Source organism: Meleagris gallopavo, chromosome 2 (assembly GCF_905368555.1).
Source record: "Meleagris gallopavo chromosome 2, MGAL_WU_HG_1.1, whole genome shotgun sequence".
Classification (NCBI taxonomy): domain Eukaryota; kingdom Metazoa; phylum Chordata; class Aves; order Galliformes; family Phasianidae; genus Meleagris; species Meleagris gallopavo.
In genome coordinates this window covers 105,708,715-105,726,396 of record NC_139405.1, presented here as the reverse complement: position 1 = coordinate 105,726,396, position 17,682 = coordinate 105,708,715, and the positions used below count along the sequence as shown (strand labels likewise).

General features: G+C 40.7%; 1 protein-coding gene across 5 annotated transcripts in view; it reads right to left on the bottom strand.

Moving 5' to 3' along the window:
• The window catches only part of MSRA (methionine sulfoxide reductase A), a 263,186-nt gene that overhangs the window by 124,583 nt on the left and 120,921 nt on the right, over window positions 1–17,682 (bottom strand). The window lies entirely within an intron of this gene.

The following is a 17,682-nucleotide window of genomic DNA, read 5'->3' as shown; positions in this document are numbered from 1 at the left end:
CTGACTCTATCTAAAATGCCCCACAGTGAAGTCTTACATCAGTTATTATTGAAACATTAAATGCTTTTCTTACAGGCTTACAGCAATCAATTTAACTTTCAGTCATCTTGAACCCATATGTGCTGCTCCTGTTGATGAAATGGCTATTAATAAAGGAATAGATGGCTATGAATTAAAGCAAGCTCTACTTAATCACATTAATCCAGAGTACGTTAAAGGCTTCAATTTTCTAAATAATTTTGGGCTTAATGCCTCTGAGATGGGCAGACTGTTCTATTGATGCAGCATCTGGTCCAATTTAAGCTGCATTGTGAAGGAGGAATTGTTAGGCCCTTGCAAAAATAAGGAAGACTGACAGTTCTAGGGATGCAACCAAAACTGCTACAGCTGAGACAAAAGATACTGCAAGATATTGAAAAAGACCTGCAACAATTAAAAGGCAGCCCACTGCTCTGCAAATGCAACTCTACTGTTCAGTGAATTGTATATGATTAACTTACTCTTACTGATGGGATGAGTACTCCATACACTTAACCATCACTGTATTTTCCAGTCATTGAACATCCAACAGCTGCTGCTGTGAAATATGTTCACTTACCCATTACATTGGGTTACCAATTAGAGAGGAATTATTTAAAAGGGAATGGCACAACCACTAACGCTACTCTTGCATAAGCAGTAATTTCTGGCTTCAGGGTTGTTGGCTCTTTTTCCCTGAGGGCTTTTTTTATTATTATTATTTTGGTTATGTCAAGGTAGTAGTTTTACAATGATATAAGATTTACTTGGCCTGTAGTGCTGGAATACTGCTGCATTCAACTAAGGAGATACAAAAAAAGTGTTTTCAATACTTCTAGGGGAATAAAAACCTTCAGAGAAGAATTAGATGCTGTAGAACAAACCTGCCAGAGAAGGATTTTTTTAACATTCAATCTTCATAACAGGTCTTCAGTGAAGGAGACAGTAAATATGACATAGACCTTCCGATAGGAGAAAAATACTGTATTTCCTTTGCTATTACATTAATTTCCTATATTCAGTATGTCAAAACAATACAGGTTTTGGGGTGGGGGGGTGAAGGGGAAGGTTTCTGTCCTCAGTAACTCTGTCATAAATGAAAATAGTACCTCTGATGAAGTCAGTGCATTTGCACAGCATGTTCAAGCACAGAACAAAGCTGTCATGTTGCATTCTGCAGACATATAAAAACCTCTGAAAGTGTAGTTCACATTAAAATTCCTGCTCTCGTGACATATCCAGAGAGGACTTGTGGGGCTGTAATTGTATCGTGACATTCTGTAAACCTTGAACAATTAGAAATTACCCAAGAAAGACTGCACATAGCACACACAGATATTTTCTTCCTCCATTCTACAAGACCAGAAAGACTTCAGAATTTAAAAATGGACACTGGAAATTACGTTTAATGGAAAATGTTCTGACACAAAGTTTCTTTTCCGCCAAATAAAGCTATGTAGAAATATAAGTATGTAAATACATCAGTTGAAATACTCTATGACTAAAGGTGATAAAAGAAAAATTTTTATTTCTTTGTGTTACTATGCTCTCCTCCCACACATCACTACCAGAAAAAACCCATGCCACTGTAGATTTCAAAGCGCTTCATGAGATAAAGTATTCCCTTTTTTTATAAATGAGGACAATAGGCAGAAAGAGCTGAAGGTCACCCAAGTCAGCCTTGGAGCCAAGAATAGAACAGAATCAGCTGAGTCTCAAGGCAAAGCCCAGCTGAGGCACTGCTCCTGCCTCCTGCAATATGTTCTGCTCCAAAGAGCTGCCAGGCGAGGCCCAGCATTAAATCCACTGCTGAGCCACACGAAAGACAAGAGCCCAACGGAGAAGAAAGCATGTGCTGACCAAGCCCCTGGTGCTGAATGAGCAAAGCTGCTGCTCCTGGTTTTCAGAGTGAGTGTAATTAAATGGGAAGATCTTCCCCCTCCTGCGATCAGGGAGAAGTTTGGCTTGTGGGAGGGTTTCCCAAAGAGGAGAGGATGGTTGTGTTGCTGGTGTAAGTGACAACTGCAGTGGGAGTTTGGGGAATCTTGGAAGAGGGAAGAAAAGAGAGAGTTATCTTCTTGTAACTTATCATTTAATAAGTTATCTGAAGAAGTTTTGTGTAATCTTTATCAAGCACAATAGGAGTGATAGCTCTGCTAGACAAGATGTTCCTTAACGCTCTGTGTCATCCTTCTAATTAAGAGCTATTAAATATGCTTAAGGACAAATAAATAACCACTTATCGCGCCAGTGATATAAAAAGAATTCCTATCCAGGTATAACACTATGGCAACTGCTTTTGTAAGATACTCTTTGACATTCTGGCAGAGCAGCTCCTGTTCAACAATGCTAATGCAAGAAAATGAGAATAAAGGAGGCAAAAAGCAACTGAGTGATATCACCACTCATAGTTCAATTGTTTTGATGAATTCTGCCCTTACGCGTTGTATGAACTTATCAGGTGTAGACAAATTCTATTTCATGGTAACAATGAGTCTGCACAGGGAAAAGTCTATTATCATATTGAAAATAAAGGAACGAGCGAGGAATTCAAGGCAGTAAATAGATGAATATGCAGTAAGACATTTGGCCCTATAGGAAATAGGGCTGCAGAATATGCCTTCCGTATCTGTTGTGACACTATTTATTCCTGTGCTTTTAGTATGAGATCAAAACGGCCTACTATAAGAGTAGCAGCAAAAAATGCAGCGTGGCTGCAAATGTTTCTCATTTTTAATTAATTATTTCCTTTTCCATCAGGAGGTAATTCATAGTTATCCTTCCAGCAGGCTTCAGAAATGATTCTCTTTATTATGCAAAGTTCCTTGAATGCACACTGCTACCAAAAAGATACTACTAATCAGTACAGGCTCTGGTGTGGTTCAGCGTGTGTGAATTTCTGGGAAAGGCCACAAAAGAGGATTTTGCCCCTCCTGGATAATTCAGCTGAAAGCAGCAGGAGCTGGTACCAACACATCACACACTTTTGGTGCAACTGTCCTCGTATCAAACACCCGCTCAGAAAGTTAGAATCCTAGAATCATAAATATTGCAAAAGACCTCTAAGATCCCCCAACCCCATCTCACCCCACCATGCCCACTGCCCACATCCCTCAGCCCACATCTCTGTGGCTCATGAACCCCTCCAGAGACGGTGACCCCACCACCTCCCTGGGCAGCTGTGCCACTGCATCACCACTCTCTGTGGGAATGTTCTCTAATAACCAGTCTGAACCTCCCCTGGCACAGCCTGAGGCCGTTACCTCTCATTCTACCACTGTTACCTGGGAGAAGAGGCCAACCCCAGCTCCCCATAACCCTCCAGGAAGTTACAGAGAGCAATGAGGTCTCCCCTGAGCTTCTCTGCTCCAGACTGACCCATCCCAGTGCCCTCAGCCAGTCCCCATAACACGTGTGCTCCAGATCCATCACAGTTTCATTGCCCTTCTCTGTACACACTCCAGCATCTCAATGTTTCTCTTGTAGTGAGGGGCCCAAATCAGAACACATAAATTGAGGTGCAGTCTCATCAGAGCAGAGTACAGAGGGACCATCACCTCCCTGCTCCTGCTGGCTGCACTATTTCTGATACAAGTTTGCTACCTGGATCCCAAATGACTCACAAAACAAGGGGCTTACATCTCTAGGGAGCATCCTCACTGCTAGCTAGAGGAGGTGCTCCAGAAGCACGTCCCACTGTGTAGCCATAAATTCAAGATGCACAGAGACAGATGGGAAGCTTTCAGTTGCTTTCGTCTAATAGTTAGGACAATTGTGGCTAACAATTTTATTTTATTATTTGTACTGTGTGGAGCCAAATCTAGAACTTCAGTTCTGCCTTTTCCTAACTGAGAACCCCATCTCTTTTGGTTCTATACCCACATTTCCATTCTGGATCACATGTTGCTGCAGGTTCAGAAGCATAAGATATCCCTTCTCCATCCAAAATCTGATCTACTTAATTCATGTAAATTAGATCCTACCAAGTACACCAAATATCCCAATCTATATTTTCCTATTTAATTTTAGCTTCCCTTAAAGACTTCTGAATGGATCACATAGACAGGCTGGAAGACTGAGCAGAGAACTCATTGCACATTACTCCTGCCTTTGAACACCTTTGAAGATCTGCAGAAGGGCTAAACTGTCCCTGAACAAAGAGGAATGAGGAAAGAAATAAAATGAAGTCATTTGTTAAATCAAAATAAATGAAGCAGTGAAAAATAATGTTCCCATCTGCACCTACCACTGGTTCAGGGTCAGCTCTGCTGAAGTGAAATGCTGCCAAAATCTCAAAAGAAAAATGGAATGGAATCCTGAACGTATTCCTCACTATACAGAGTCCATTGAAAATAAAGAAAAATAGATAATAGTAACAATAAATAATAATTATTTTACACTCTTGCAACGCTGTGCATCTTCAAAACTTTCCACAAATAGAACTTAATCAGTGAGAGTGGAACTTACTTTTCCAAGATATTTGCTACTCAGTTTCCACTCTCCTTTCCCCTTATCGTCCTATTAACAGACCAAGACAGAGTTCTTCCTGATGTAACATCATTGACATCAGCAGAATTATGCCTAGGATCAATCTGGCCCAGCTTATTACTTTTTTAATAGGTGATAAGAGTATTATAATGGGTGTTCCACTTGAGTTGGAACAAAGAATTTTCACAGAATCCAGCACAGATAATGACATGATTAAATCCTGTATCCTTTCCAGGAAATCTAAAACACTATAATTATAAAAGAGAAAAATAAAAGAAGCAAACAACATGCAATGGTGGTATAGTTGATACTGCAAACTTTATGTTTTGTACATAGTACCTGTCACCTTTCCAGGATGAATTAAGAAATGTTATAGCCATTATGATCTCCTGAGTAACACACACAAGAGAATTTAAACCACTACTTCCATTTGGGGAGGAAAATATTCCCTCACAGCAGCAAACCTAATAGCTGATGGCTAAGATGAACATATTTCAGAAAGATAAACAAGTCCTAATTTAAAGCTTCCCAGTGATGGCAAATTTCTACCTCTTCTTGGAATTTCTTCTAACCTTTATAATTAAGGAGATGCATCTTAGTCAAGGCTGCCAGCTGTAATGCATGTTCTAGTGATTCATGCATTGTGCTGCGGGAGTAACTCCATGCAGCTGGAAGCATCCCTGTTTCCCATGCCTGTAAAAAGACTGAACCCAAAGGGAAGCACAGCAAGGGTGGCAGAAGTGGCAGAAGTCAAGAAGAGCTCAGTGATGCCCATGGTAATGCAGTCCTTCTGCCCAAGCAACTCTTCAGCAAGCACCACGGGACTCCTACCATGCTAACTACTCCCAGGAGCCTTCCAGTGGGCTGAAAACCTTCTGCCATCCCCTTCCCAACAAGAAGGAATGTCACAGGCTGCGTTACGCTGCATAACGGCCCAAAGTTGTGCCATGGAAGGCTCAGGTTGGATATTAGGAAAACCTTCTCCTCCAAAACAGCATTCATGCTCTGGCACAGGCTGCCCAGGGAGGTGGTGGGGTCAGCATCCCTGGAGGTGTTCCAGAACCATGGAGATGTGACACTGAGGGACGTGGGCAGTGGGCATGGTGGGGTGGGCTGGGGTTGGACTTGGGGATTTCAGTGGTCTTTTCCAACCTGAATGATTCATTGCTCCAGGTTAAACTGGAGCCCAAGGATACAAAAGTTGAAACTACCTTCCATTTGCTTACCTTGCTCAAAACCAGGCAGTAGCAAATCAGGGGCATGTTTGTTCTGCTGTGCTAAAATTATCTTATTATTTCCTTTGATTTCTCCAACCTACAGCAGTCCGTTGTCTTTTCTCTTAGCCTTACATGGTAAGCTTTGGGGAAAAACGACTTTTTTCTCTGTGCTTTCCCCAGTAAGGTCATAGTCTGTGCCAAGTCTAGTATTCAAAACATTAGTGACAGATTTTTAATATTTTTCCTCCACTGAAGCACTATAATAGTGGAAAGCAAACGGTACAGAATTTATGGAACTGTGACATTCGAACATGATCACTAAAAGGCATTTCAGCCACAATTAACATTTTTCACTGCTAGCCAAGAAAATAAAAATAGTTTCTAATCAAATCACTTCACTGGGTAAACTGGATAAAACCAAACAGGGAACTAGTCGACAAAAAATAAGGTTAGTCACTTCATTTTTCACTGGATGGATTTGATCTGTATACTACCATTGTGGGCACACATGCAAGCACTGTCACTGCATATTTTGATCTCAGTCATAGGTACTGAAGTGTCTCCAGGCATGCACCACTTGCACAGGTGAAGGAATAAAGCTGATCATTCCTTCTTGCTTCTTTGCAGCCACAAAACTCTTAGGAAACCTGAAGTGAAAGTGCACTGGATGTAAAGAGCAGCCGCTAGAGGCAACACACTTCCAAACAAAGTAGGGCAGTCCAGAGTCCACTCATTTTCTCAGTGTAAAATATTCATTAGTCAATACAAAAAGCCTAGGATTACTCTCTGGCCTTCAAGCCAACTCCACGACGACTCATCTCACAACTAAAGAGAGGCAATGAAGCTGTGAAGGGTCAGCTGAGGGAACTAGGATGGTTCAGCCTGGAGAAGAGGAGCTCAGGAGAGATCGTACTGCCCCTACAACTCCCTGAATGGAGGTTGTGGCAAGGAGGAGGTTGACATTTTCTCCCAGGTAGTGGTGACAGGACAAGAGGTGATGGCCTCTGCTTGTGCCAGGGGAGGTTCAGGTTGGATATTAGGAAATATTTCTTCTCATGAAGTGCAGTGATGCAGTGGCACAGCTGCCCAGGGAGGTGGTGGGGTCACCGTCCCTGGAGGTGTTCCAGAACCATGGGGATGTGGCACTGAGGGACACAGTGGGCATGGTGGGGTGAGCTGGGGTTGGACTTGGGATCTTAGAGGTCTTTTCCAACCTGAATGATTCTATAATCCTAAACATTTTTATGCTTCAAAATAGGGTTTGTGCACCCCCACTGCTTACTGGATTTGGACACCTGTACCACATTAACCATCAGCAGTGCCCAGGAACTGTCTGGGAGAGGCTCCTGGCCTGGCTCAGAGCACAGCAGGCACTGCCAAAGCAATGTCAGACTGATGCCCAGATCTGTGCCCTGTTCTGTTTGCTGACATAAATAGAGCCTCTGTGTAGCTATGACAACTCTTCTAGGGATGTCACTAGTGCTGATAACAAAGAAGCTGTCTCTAGAAGCTAAAGAGGAGATGTCCTTCCAGGAGCTCACCCTGATGATGGTTTTAAGAGCATCTGCAGCACCAAACGGTCTCTCTATCTGCAGCAGGCAGCTGCTGCCTCTTTTGAAGTACAGCTTTAAGGGCAGTTACCTCAGATGGGCCACTCTGTCCATATCAACAGGCTGAAGAGATTTCACTGATGTGGGAATGAGGTGTGTTCTCCGTCCCGCTGGTGGTCACAGTTCACCTACAATTTGAATCCAGTGCAGATGAATGAAGGTGACTGCTGTAAGTGCTGGGTAGGAAAGAACACCTCCTGTCAGCAGGGAAGCTGATGCCATGTGATGTGCAGCCACGAAGAAAATTCTCCTTCCTTGGTGTCAAAGTGAAAACCTCCAAAGATGTATTACAGAAGTCTTTCAGAGCAAGAACTGCTCAGAAAAAAAAGTTGATGTTTTCAGATCCCCTATGAAGGATCTGCTGTTTGTTTTTCCCATGCTCTCCCCCATTTCCCAACTTCCCTATTTCTTTGTGCTCTGCTGATAGGACAGAAATACAGCATGTTTTTATGGAATAATCATTACTGTGGCAGAGGGTTAATAAAGCAACTAATGCTCTTTTACACACATATACTCCTCACTGGACATACTGATCCTGTCAAGAACCAACTTTTAGCAAAATGTTGGCTAATTACAGCAAGTTCATATTGAAATTTCCTGAACTGGTTCAGCTCTAGAGTCAATGAAACCACAAGCTTCCCCTCTATTTGTGAATGCCAAAAGCAGAATCACACTAAGTGAACAGATAAATTAATACAGCAATTATTAAATTCAAGTCATCTTCATATAGCTGGAATCTGGGAGGTATATGAAGAAAGAAATAATGCCAACTTGTGCAGAAGGAGATTGTTAGATTGAACGGATCCTTGGTGTGAAGCAATACAGGAAATATATTTCAACTTTCCAGCTGCTTCTGTCAGAAGTATCTTGAGTGGCTCATGGACTGTCCATTGAGCTCTGGCGGTGAAAATCTCTGCTGCAGTTCTAAATAGATCTGAGTCATGCTACTGATGATTACAGCTTTTGCACCCTATTACTGCGAGGAAGTTTCCTACTAGTGGAAATGGCAGATTTCCCATCACTTTGGGTCTTCAAATAAAAAGTTGGATAATGGCCATTTCAGAAGCCTGATCTTTGTAGGTCACTACTGCAAATACAGCAGTACTTCGGGCTCCCAAGCAGACAACAGACAAATGTAAAGCTGCTACCTAGCAATAGGCTTTAATGCCTCATGTAGGAGTTTGCAGGTGGCACCATATCCCTTCTCTTACACCAGACATCTGATTCCATCATAATTCACAGCTTTTCCTATCTTTACCATCTCTAGTACATCAAAGAATTCCTAACATATTTGGCTTTTCTAAAAGGAATGCACACAAAATGGATGAACTCAACTCCCGGCTTACTGCAAATTATCAACAATAAAAATGAAAAGAGCATTTCCTGAAGGAGAATTCATTTGTTGGCTTTACCAAGACAGGACTCCATCAGCAGACTTCTTGATCTCTTTCAGAAAACATTTCCTGCTGTGCAAAGTTATAATCCCTTGCTATTTTATGAGGTTTTTCCTCCCAGAATGCACCCAGAAGCTTGACCAAGTAAATTAACAACTTTTTAGATCATTCTATTTATGGATTAATGGAATAGTGTAGAGATCTGAAAGGCACAGTGTCATCTTTTTCTAGATGAAATCTTCCAATGACCAAAGTGCCATTGGAAAACATCGTCTCCTTTTTTTAATTCATTCTTAAAATTTAGGAGCAGTTAAAAAAAAAAAAAACCAAAAAAAAACAGTATTCTACTTGGTACCAATTTCTTAATTTCTTTTACTTCTCTGTTGAGCAAAAGTAATCAGGAAAGAAAAAGCTATAATTGAGCCAAGTGTTATTTTCACTTAATTTTTTTGTGTGTGCTTAGCTAACATTAAAAAGTTACTTCTTTAGTGTCTGTCTTCTCTTTATAAATCTCTCTAAATAAGTAATACACTGCCTACTACTGTGTGTCATATTCCCAAAGGGATCTGAATGTTTTTTCTTATTTTTTGTGTGAGTAATGCTGTGAACTTGCTTGCAGTCTGGCTTTCTCCTTGAAATCACAGAATCTAGACTGGAAAAGACATTAGAGATCACCCAGTCTAACATTCACTGAGCATCCTTTACCCGGATATTACAGCCCCAAAGGCCCTGCCTCTACTATCACCAGACCAAATTCTTGTCTCAACCTGAGAAATTCATGTGAGAGAGCACACAACCAGAATTCTGCTTATTATAAACTTAGATACAATAATCCTCTTGGGCACAGCTGAGCATGAAGAAGAATGCTAAAGTCTTGTGATGAGATTTCTTCTGTCATCATTCAACCCAGACACAAGAACTATGCAGGTCACGTGCATTCAAAATTTAACACAATGAGATAGTTTTGAATCTGTGCGCCAGCGTAGGAAGATGTTCTGTTATTGGAGTAAGTCAAAGCGTGTTGTGGTTACACACAGCCATTTCAGTCACACACAGTCCCAAATTCAGGAAAAACATACTCTCCAAAACATCCATGTTATCTCAACAGCATTTCAGCCATGTACCACTCAGTGAAGACTTCAGCTTGAGGAAGGCACAGGAGTGGTGAAATACAATAAATGGACCACGACAGACAAGAAATACAGGGAGAATGCAAACACTTTCTACCACCAGCTTTACTCATAGGTCAGTGCTCTCCCAGCAGCTGTAGGTTCTCCCAGGTTTCTTCAATCTCCAGTCTCTGCCCACACAACATTCTCTTGCCTGTGGCTTTTTCCTCTTTCTTTTCACCTGCAGTTTCACTTTATGCACAATACTTAAGTCTTACATCCCACAAATGGTTTTCATGCATCGGAATACACCCAGGTAACCTCAGCAGAGTTACAGTCACCTGTACTTCTGGGAGGACAGTTTGGCAGTTGGTCTTCATATTTCCAACTGTCTCCTCATAGAATCACAGAATCACAGAATGGCCTGGGTTGGAAGGGACCTCAAGGATCACGAAGCTCCAACCCCCTGCCACAGGCAGGGCCACCAACCTCCACATTTCACAGCAGCCCAGGCTGCCCAGGGCCCCATCCAACCTGGCCTTCAACACCTCCAAGGATGGACGGGGCATCCACAGCCACTCTGGGCAGCTGTTCCAGCACCTCACCACTCTCACAGTAAAGAACTTCCCCCTGACATCCAACCTAAATCTTCCCTCCCTCAACCTAAATCCATTTCCCCTTGTTCTGTTGTCATCTACCCTTTCAAAGAGTTGATTCCCCTCCTGTTAGTAGGCTCCCTTTAGGTACTGAAGGCTGCAATGAGGTCACCCCACAGCCTTCTTTTCTCCAGGCTGAACAAGCCCAGCTCCCTCAGCCTGTCTTCACAGGGGAGGTTATTTTTCCTCAGGAAAAAAATAACATGAAGAAAAAAACACTAACCACAATAGCAAAGGCGAGACCTTTTGTAATGTTGTCCTTTTCACAAGTATTGGTACCAAAACTACCATCATGTTTCCATGCCTAAAATGAGGAGCACCTTCTGTTTCATGCACAGTGATAAGGTGAATGCCATGGTCTAAACCAGCGTGGGGTTATTTCTGGAAATGAAGCTCCTTTGAGAGCTTGGTGTAGGCTGCAGGTCAGATTTTGCCTTTGACTCCTTTGGTATTGGGTCTTTCAACCTCTGGGGCTATCACATTTTCATCTTATATATGTATCTTTAATAAAACCAGGAGATGAGAAAGACAGAAACAACACATCTCAATGGAATACAATTCAAATAAAGTTGTTAATAATAAATAATGTATTTAGCTTTATATTGCTGCTACTACCTAAGCCTGTGATTATGGGCAATGCTGAGATAAATAGATAAAACAACAGAGAATAGCAGTGAGGCTATTAGGATTTGAAATTTGCCACGAGGCACAAGCAGGTATCTAAATAATAAATATCAGTTTAATTTCTTCAAGCCTCAATCTGCCATGATATTAGCCCTCTGAAGTCAGATTCTGAAGCAGGAATGTTAACTTAACCTTGATTAAAGATGGAGCAGAAATCCCTGAGCACAGCGGCCAGCATCCCTTGTGGACAGGCAGCTTCTTGTTTTTCAGACAATGGTGGGTAAAAATATTTGTCCTTCCTTTTATTTTTAAATGATGAATCCACAGAATGTATTTCTGTATCCTGGTAGACAAAGGCATAATGAGTTAATAAGAAACTCTTCTATTGAAAAAGAACATGTCAGTCATGTCAACAGCATCAATTTTCTAGGTAGAACTTCAATACAGCAGGTAACTGAAATTCAATGCATCTGTTATATTTCTTGTTGCCAAGGCTTTAACATTGCAGCAGCATCTGCTATCACCTTTCCAAGTGAAGTGAAATTGGTGCATTCGTTTTATTTCATGACGTAGCAACTGCACTGAGGACGAATTACAGATTATAGGGTTATATAAAGGTTTTCTCTGCACATATAGAAGGATTCAAGGACTATTGTCTCATGATTATAGACACAACTTATTCTAACTGTGATCTAGTTATTAAAAATTAAATATTTTCTACTATATCCTGTTCTTCAGTTGCTGTAAAAATATTACAGAACACTTATATCCACAGTACGTGGCTCTAACTTTGATCAGTTTGGTATTTTGCACTTTGATTGGTTTGCACTGGAACAGGTTGCCCAAGGAGGCTGTGGATGCCCCATCCCTGGAGGCATTCAAGGCCAGGCTGGATGTGGCTCTGGGCAGCCTGGGCTGCTGGTTGGTGACCCTGCACATAGCAGGGGGTTGGAACTGGATGAGCACTGTGCTCCTTTACAACACAGGCCATTCTGTAATTCTATGAATCTATGATTCTATGATGCTATGATATGATGACCTTTCTTTCCTTCCTGATGGGTGAATTAGGCAAAAAGAAAACAAAAAAAAACCCAACAGGTGAGAGGTAGAGCAACAGGCCAACCATATTAAGGCACGTCGTACAGATCGAGGCCATGATAAGCACCGGTATTCTTCACAGAATCTATGTAAAATTCCTATGCTTTTACACACATTAAAAAAAGAACAGATAATGGCACAACAGGAATCTATTTTCTTGACAGAGAATTAATACTAAAAGAAAACGTCCTGAGTCATTCTCATTACTGCTTGGAAGCTTTAATCTTGTGGACTTAGTTCATGAAAACCTTCAGATCCCTTTACAAGCTAAAGAAAGCGAATACTGGTAGCTTATACATTTAAGCACTTTCAAAAGTCAGACTCATTTCAGAATGGGGTTGTGAAGTCTAAATTAAGGGCTTTTCAAGTAAGGTGGTGTCTCAGTATACTGATCATTGTTCATCTGTGTCATAGAGAGAATGAGAAATCTGAGACAGAAAGAGGCATCTCCCCATACTGCATTGTCTTCATATTGCTATAGTAACTTGTGCAAATGCTAGAAAGACTTTCTGCTGTTGGTTTCTCTCTTTAGCGATGATATTAACGCACAGTATGTCAAATAAGGTCTATGTCATGGAGTCAAGCCCTCTGCATGCATTTTCTTTCTTAAAGCAAAGACATGCCAACTATCAACTATCATGAATCCTAGTGCTGGTCTTGCCCTCTCTCATGTAGAGCTCAGACGAAGGAGAGAGAGAAGTAATTCTGTAAATCAACAGCTGACCAAGGGGGTGGGAGGTAACAGAGCAAGAAATTAGCTCTGCCTTTCTCCACTCTTTTCCATTAACTATTCAAAAGTCTTCCAGGTGACCTCTGGAAGCCCAAATGTCTTAAAGAGAATGGAAACTCCTACATACCAGGGTCAGTCAAAAGACTAATTGGTATGCAAAAGGCAATATTATCCATCAGAAAAAAAAAAAAAAAATGTGGGCTTGCTGCATACAAAATGTAAAACAACTTCACATCAAGTGTTTTATGTAACTCAAAAGAGGAACTAATTCCACATGGCTCACTTTAATATTACATTGTTAATTATTAAGACTTGTGATCCGTATACAAGAGAATATGCTTCAGAAAGTTATTGAGAATTGACAAGATTATAAATGGGTTTAACTAAACAAATATACTGTTATGTTCACTAAGCCCTGTAACAAATAAAGGATAATAAACAGGCACATTCATCTATTTTTCTTCTATTATAGTCACTGAAGACAAACACAGGGGAAAAAAAACAAAACAAACCAAAATGACCTGCTTACATGTTAACACCCTGGACCATAACACTGTAAACTGTTCTGTTTTTAAGAAAATCATCATTAGCTTCTGATTTTATATGGTAATTGTACATCACCAGTTTATGAATAACAACAGTAGAGTTTTTCCCTTCTGATTTCAGAGCCACTTGAGCTATGCAGATTTCAAAAAGCTTATGAATATACAGATAAACACAGAACTGCTCTGAACATCTGTAAGCAAAGTACAAAAATACTTTTCATAGTGAATGAACATCCTGTGCTGCCTAACGCTGGCCAAAATCGGCGTATTTATCTATTAGCCTAGTGTACCAAATATAGCTCAAAATCCTTCACCCAGTCCAGAATTCCCTTTCAGATTTTCATCTGCATGGTTGTCACCATACAACGTAAAAATAACTTTTCAGCACTGTGTTTATAAGCTACAAAATAACTCAATTATCTCTTAGATGTCAATTTAACATGGCAATGCCACACCGTCTGATTGGAGAATCTTCACGTAATCTACCTGGCACCTGAACAGAATGACACTGACTGAGTGAGCTGAACAGAATGAATTTTGTCTGGATGAGGAGCTACGAGATGTGGTTTAGTAGCTTGTGGTAGCAATGGTAATGGGAGGATGGTTGGACCAGATGATCTTCCAGGTCGTTTCCAACCTTGTGATTCTATGATTCTATGATTTTGTGACACTGAGCTGAACTAAGACATTCCTACCTCCCCAGCAGAGTTAGATTTGGCTGCTCTTCAATGTCTATGAAGACAGGGGCTTGCTCTTACAGACTTGAAAGAAGATGAAAAGTTACTTACTTATGACTAACAGACCTAGTGTGAGCGTGAAGCAGCGTATCAAATCACAATCAATACACTCAAGGATCTCCATCTCAGTAATTCCTAAACCCACAGGCATTTAAATCCAAGTATTAGTGCTATGTTACTATCTATTTTCAGATCAATTACATTTAAGTAGTGTTCTCCACACTGGACTTCAAGCAAGATGTTTGTTAGGATTATTAAGGAACATCCTAAATTCACAAGAAATCAAAAACCTTCCAAAGGCTCTATGAGCCAAAGGATGTAGAAAATATTTCTACACCTCTTGGTAAGACAGAAAGCAGAAACTTTTTCCTGTGGATTCCAAATACATATATAAAATGCTTGGATCAGATACATGATCAAAGACTGGAATTTCATGCATCCAAGAACAAGAGATTGGGAAATCTCAGCAAGCACACAGTCCCCTGCCTCCATACGTACATACACTGACAATGTATGGCAATACTCTTATCTCCAGACAGAAGGATGAATAGTAAACGTACATGCACACATCATAGAAACTAGATGATCATTATGGTCCTTTTCAACTCAGGCCATTCTCTGATTCTATGATTCTACATCAATTAGCTGCTCACACAACAGGCATCCAATTGCTTTGAAGAAGTCCAAGGGCAATCACAAAAAGCTGTCAGATGTGACCACAGCGTGGCAGGTGCAATAATCTCACACATCTCAAATGGCACTAAAACCTACATTTAGGGAATCGAATCAAAAAAGCACCATTGGTTGATACGTTTGAAGAGCCCTTAGCTTGGACATAACAGTAAATCCACACCATTTTGCCTCGGGTCTCGCTGATGATCTGCTTTTGGAACAAGGGCTACATGCTCAATCCAAAGAATTATTGCCTATATTCCTTCAGAGCAGAGTGCCAGGAAGGTGTTGGATTAAAATAACTTTCCTGCACAGATTCTCCAGCCTGCATGGGTTGAATGCAAAGCTCAAATACTTGCCAAGCAGAAAACTTTTAGTGGCATTAATGTGCTTCCTGGAGCTGGATTTAGAGGCCACAACTGTTAAGTGTTTGCCATGGATATGACCTTGTCAGAACAGATGAAGAGGAAAGTGGCAATCACTGTGTGCAACTGAAGTCTACTGCTTCATAAGTTGCTCTCCCCAACGAAAACTATGGCAACTAGAAGCAGCCAGATGGCAATATCTCAGGGGGGCTGGTGAGAGCTCTCTACAGAGACTTCCAAAAGGTATGTTCAAAGATAAAACAAAATCTGCCAGGAAAAAAAAAAAAAATCAGAATAAAATCAGAATAAAATGGAGCTAGAAGAAGCTAAGTAGGAAGAAAAAATTAGCATGCAGGAATCAGTACATTCTCCAGTTCAGCTCTGCTGCACCACTAAGAACAGAAATACGCAGCACATACGCATCCCATTTATGTTCACAGAGGCAAGGCTGTGAAGAATGTGCTTATCCTTATGGATATCTCTGAGGAAAAACACCAGTGTCCAGTACCTGGAGGCATACAAACATCCACCATGTGAACGTGCATAAAAACAAGCACAGGAAAAATAACCTCAGCTGTGGTTTTGCAATACCAATCTAGCAACAAAACTGTCAGAAAACAGACTTTGCAGATATTTTTTTCCGTTTCTTTATTCCTGGATTCTTATTGTTAAATTACCATTTTTGTTCACTGCTGATGAAATAACACAAATAAAGTAGCATCAGAAAGCTTTTAAAGTATCCAAATCAAATGCAAAGCACCCAATACTGTGGACCCATCCCAAAATATAAAACCAGCATATATTGTATAGGACTAAAAGACATGGTATCTTTTTTCTGCTCCCCTGACTACACCTTGTCTTGTGCTCACATCCCCCCTTGGCCAACAGCCAGCACTCAGGGTTTTGGAGAAAGACTCAACAGAGCAACAGGACTAACCTCAGTGTATTGGAACAATGAGTGCATTGGGAAAGAGAAACTATTCTGCACATCCCTACTCTGTATATCCCCATTCTATGCAAACAATCTAACTAATGTCCAGGACATTAAATAGAGTGGCCAAAAAAAGGCCTACAGAATTGTAGGGGCTGGAAGGGACTCGTAGAGGTCATCGAGTCCAGCCCTCCTGCCAAGCAGGCTCCCTGCAGCGGGATATATACGCTTATACATTCACAGATGATGCAAACAAATGATCAAAGTAGATAGCACGGGAACATTACGAAATGAAAGCATTAGGAAGCAACAGATAGTACAGGCATCACTGATCCCTCCACAGGTGGTATTTCCCTTTGCTGTTTTGCAGGAATTCTGGGTCTCTCTGCATTAGTTAATACAAAAGCACAAGCCTCCTTCTTTTTGTTCTAGACATTTTTACATTTCTACATACTGCTCTGAGTTACCAGCAGAAATTCTCCCTAATCTGTACATTTTCTTTCACACTTACAAGGCAATTTCTCTGTATTGTCTATAAAATACCACTTTAAAACCTCTTTTTTCACACATTTTTTACTTTTTCTATAAAGTTTTTCCTGTACTGAGTGCCTTGCTGCACTTCTCCATGGTTGCTAGAGTTCCATTATTTGTTCATATCACTGAATTCTTTACACTCCATCAACCCTACACAATAGATTGTTAGTATATAAGTATATCAAATTCAGCATTTGGCATAAAAAGGGCTATCAAGAAAATAAAGCAAAAGCAAACCTCCAAGTTGTTCTCCATCATAGACTACAGGAAAGCAAGAATTTACTTTAACAGCAACATGAGTCAGTTGGGTGCCAGTGGTTCTATGTTTTGGATCACAGAAACTGCAGTAGGTTATCAGTGTTGTAGAAGGATTAGTATGGAGTGCAATGAAAAATAAAGGCAAGGATTTGATTTGGAAATGATAAGATGCTGTGCAATGAACTACATACAAATTTAACAAATTTTTAATAGTAACACAAATGAGAAACCTAGACTTTCCCAGGAGGTTATATGGAAAGAAAAGGAAAAAACGCTCACTTTCTCGTTTCTGTCTATACTCAAATATGGATAAAATTTAAATCAAAATTCATACTTTTTTAAAAAGACACATTTGCATAAGTTGCAGAACAATCCACTTCCTGAGAAAATACATTAAAACACAATAAGCAATGAAGAAAATCTAAAACTTGTACTTTTTTTCCTTTTTTCTCAAAGTATTTCTACCTTACTGAATGGTAGGAACTGACGATGGGATGGGCATACCGTAGATGTCCCTGCAGTTCAGGACACAGGGTAGGTAGCAGTGTTCTGTAAATAGCTCTTCAGTTGCTGCAGTCTGTCCTTCACTCTTTATTGTCACAGAATCATACAATCATAGAATCACCAAGGTTGGAAAAGACCTACAGGATCATCCAGTCCAACCATCCACTGATCACCAATAGATCTCACTAAACC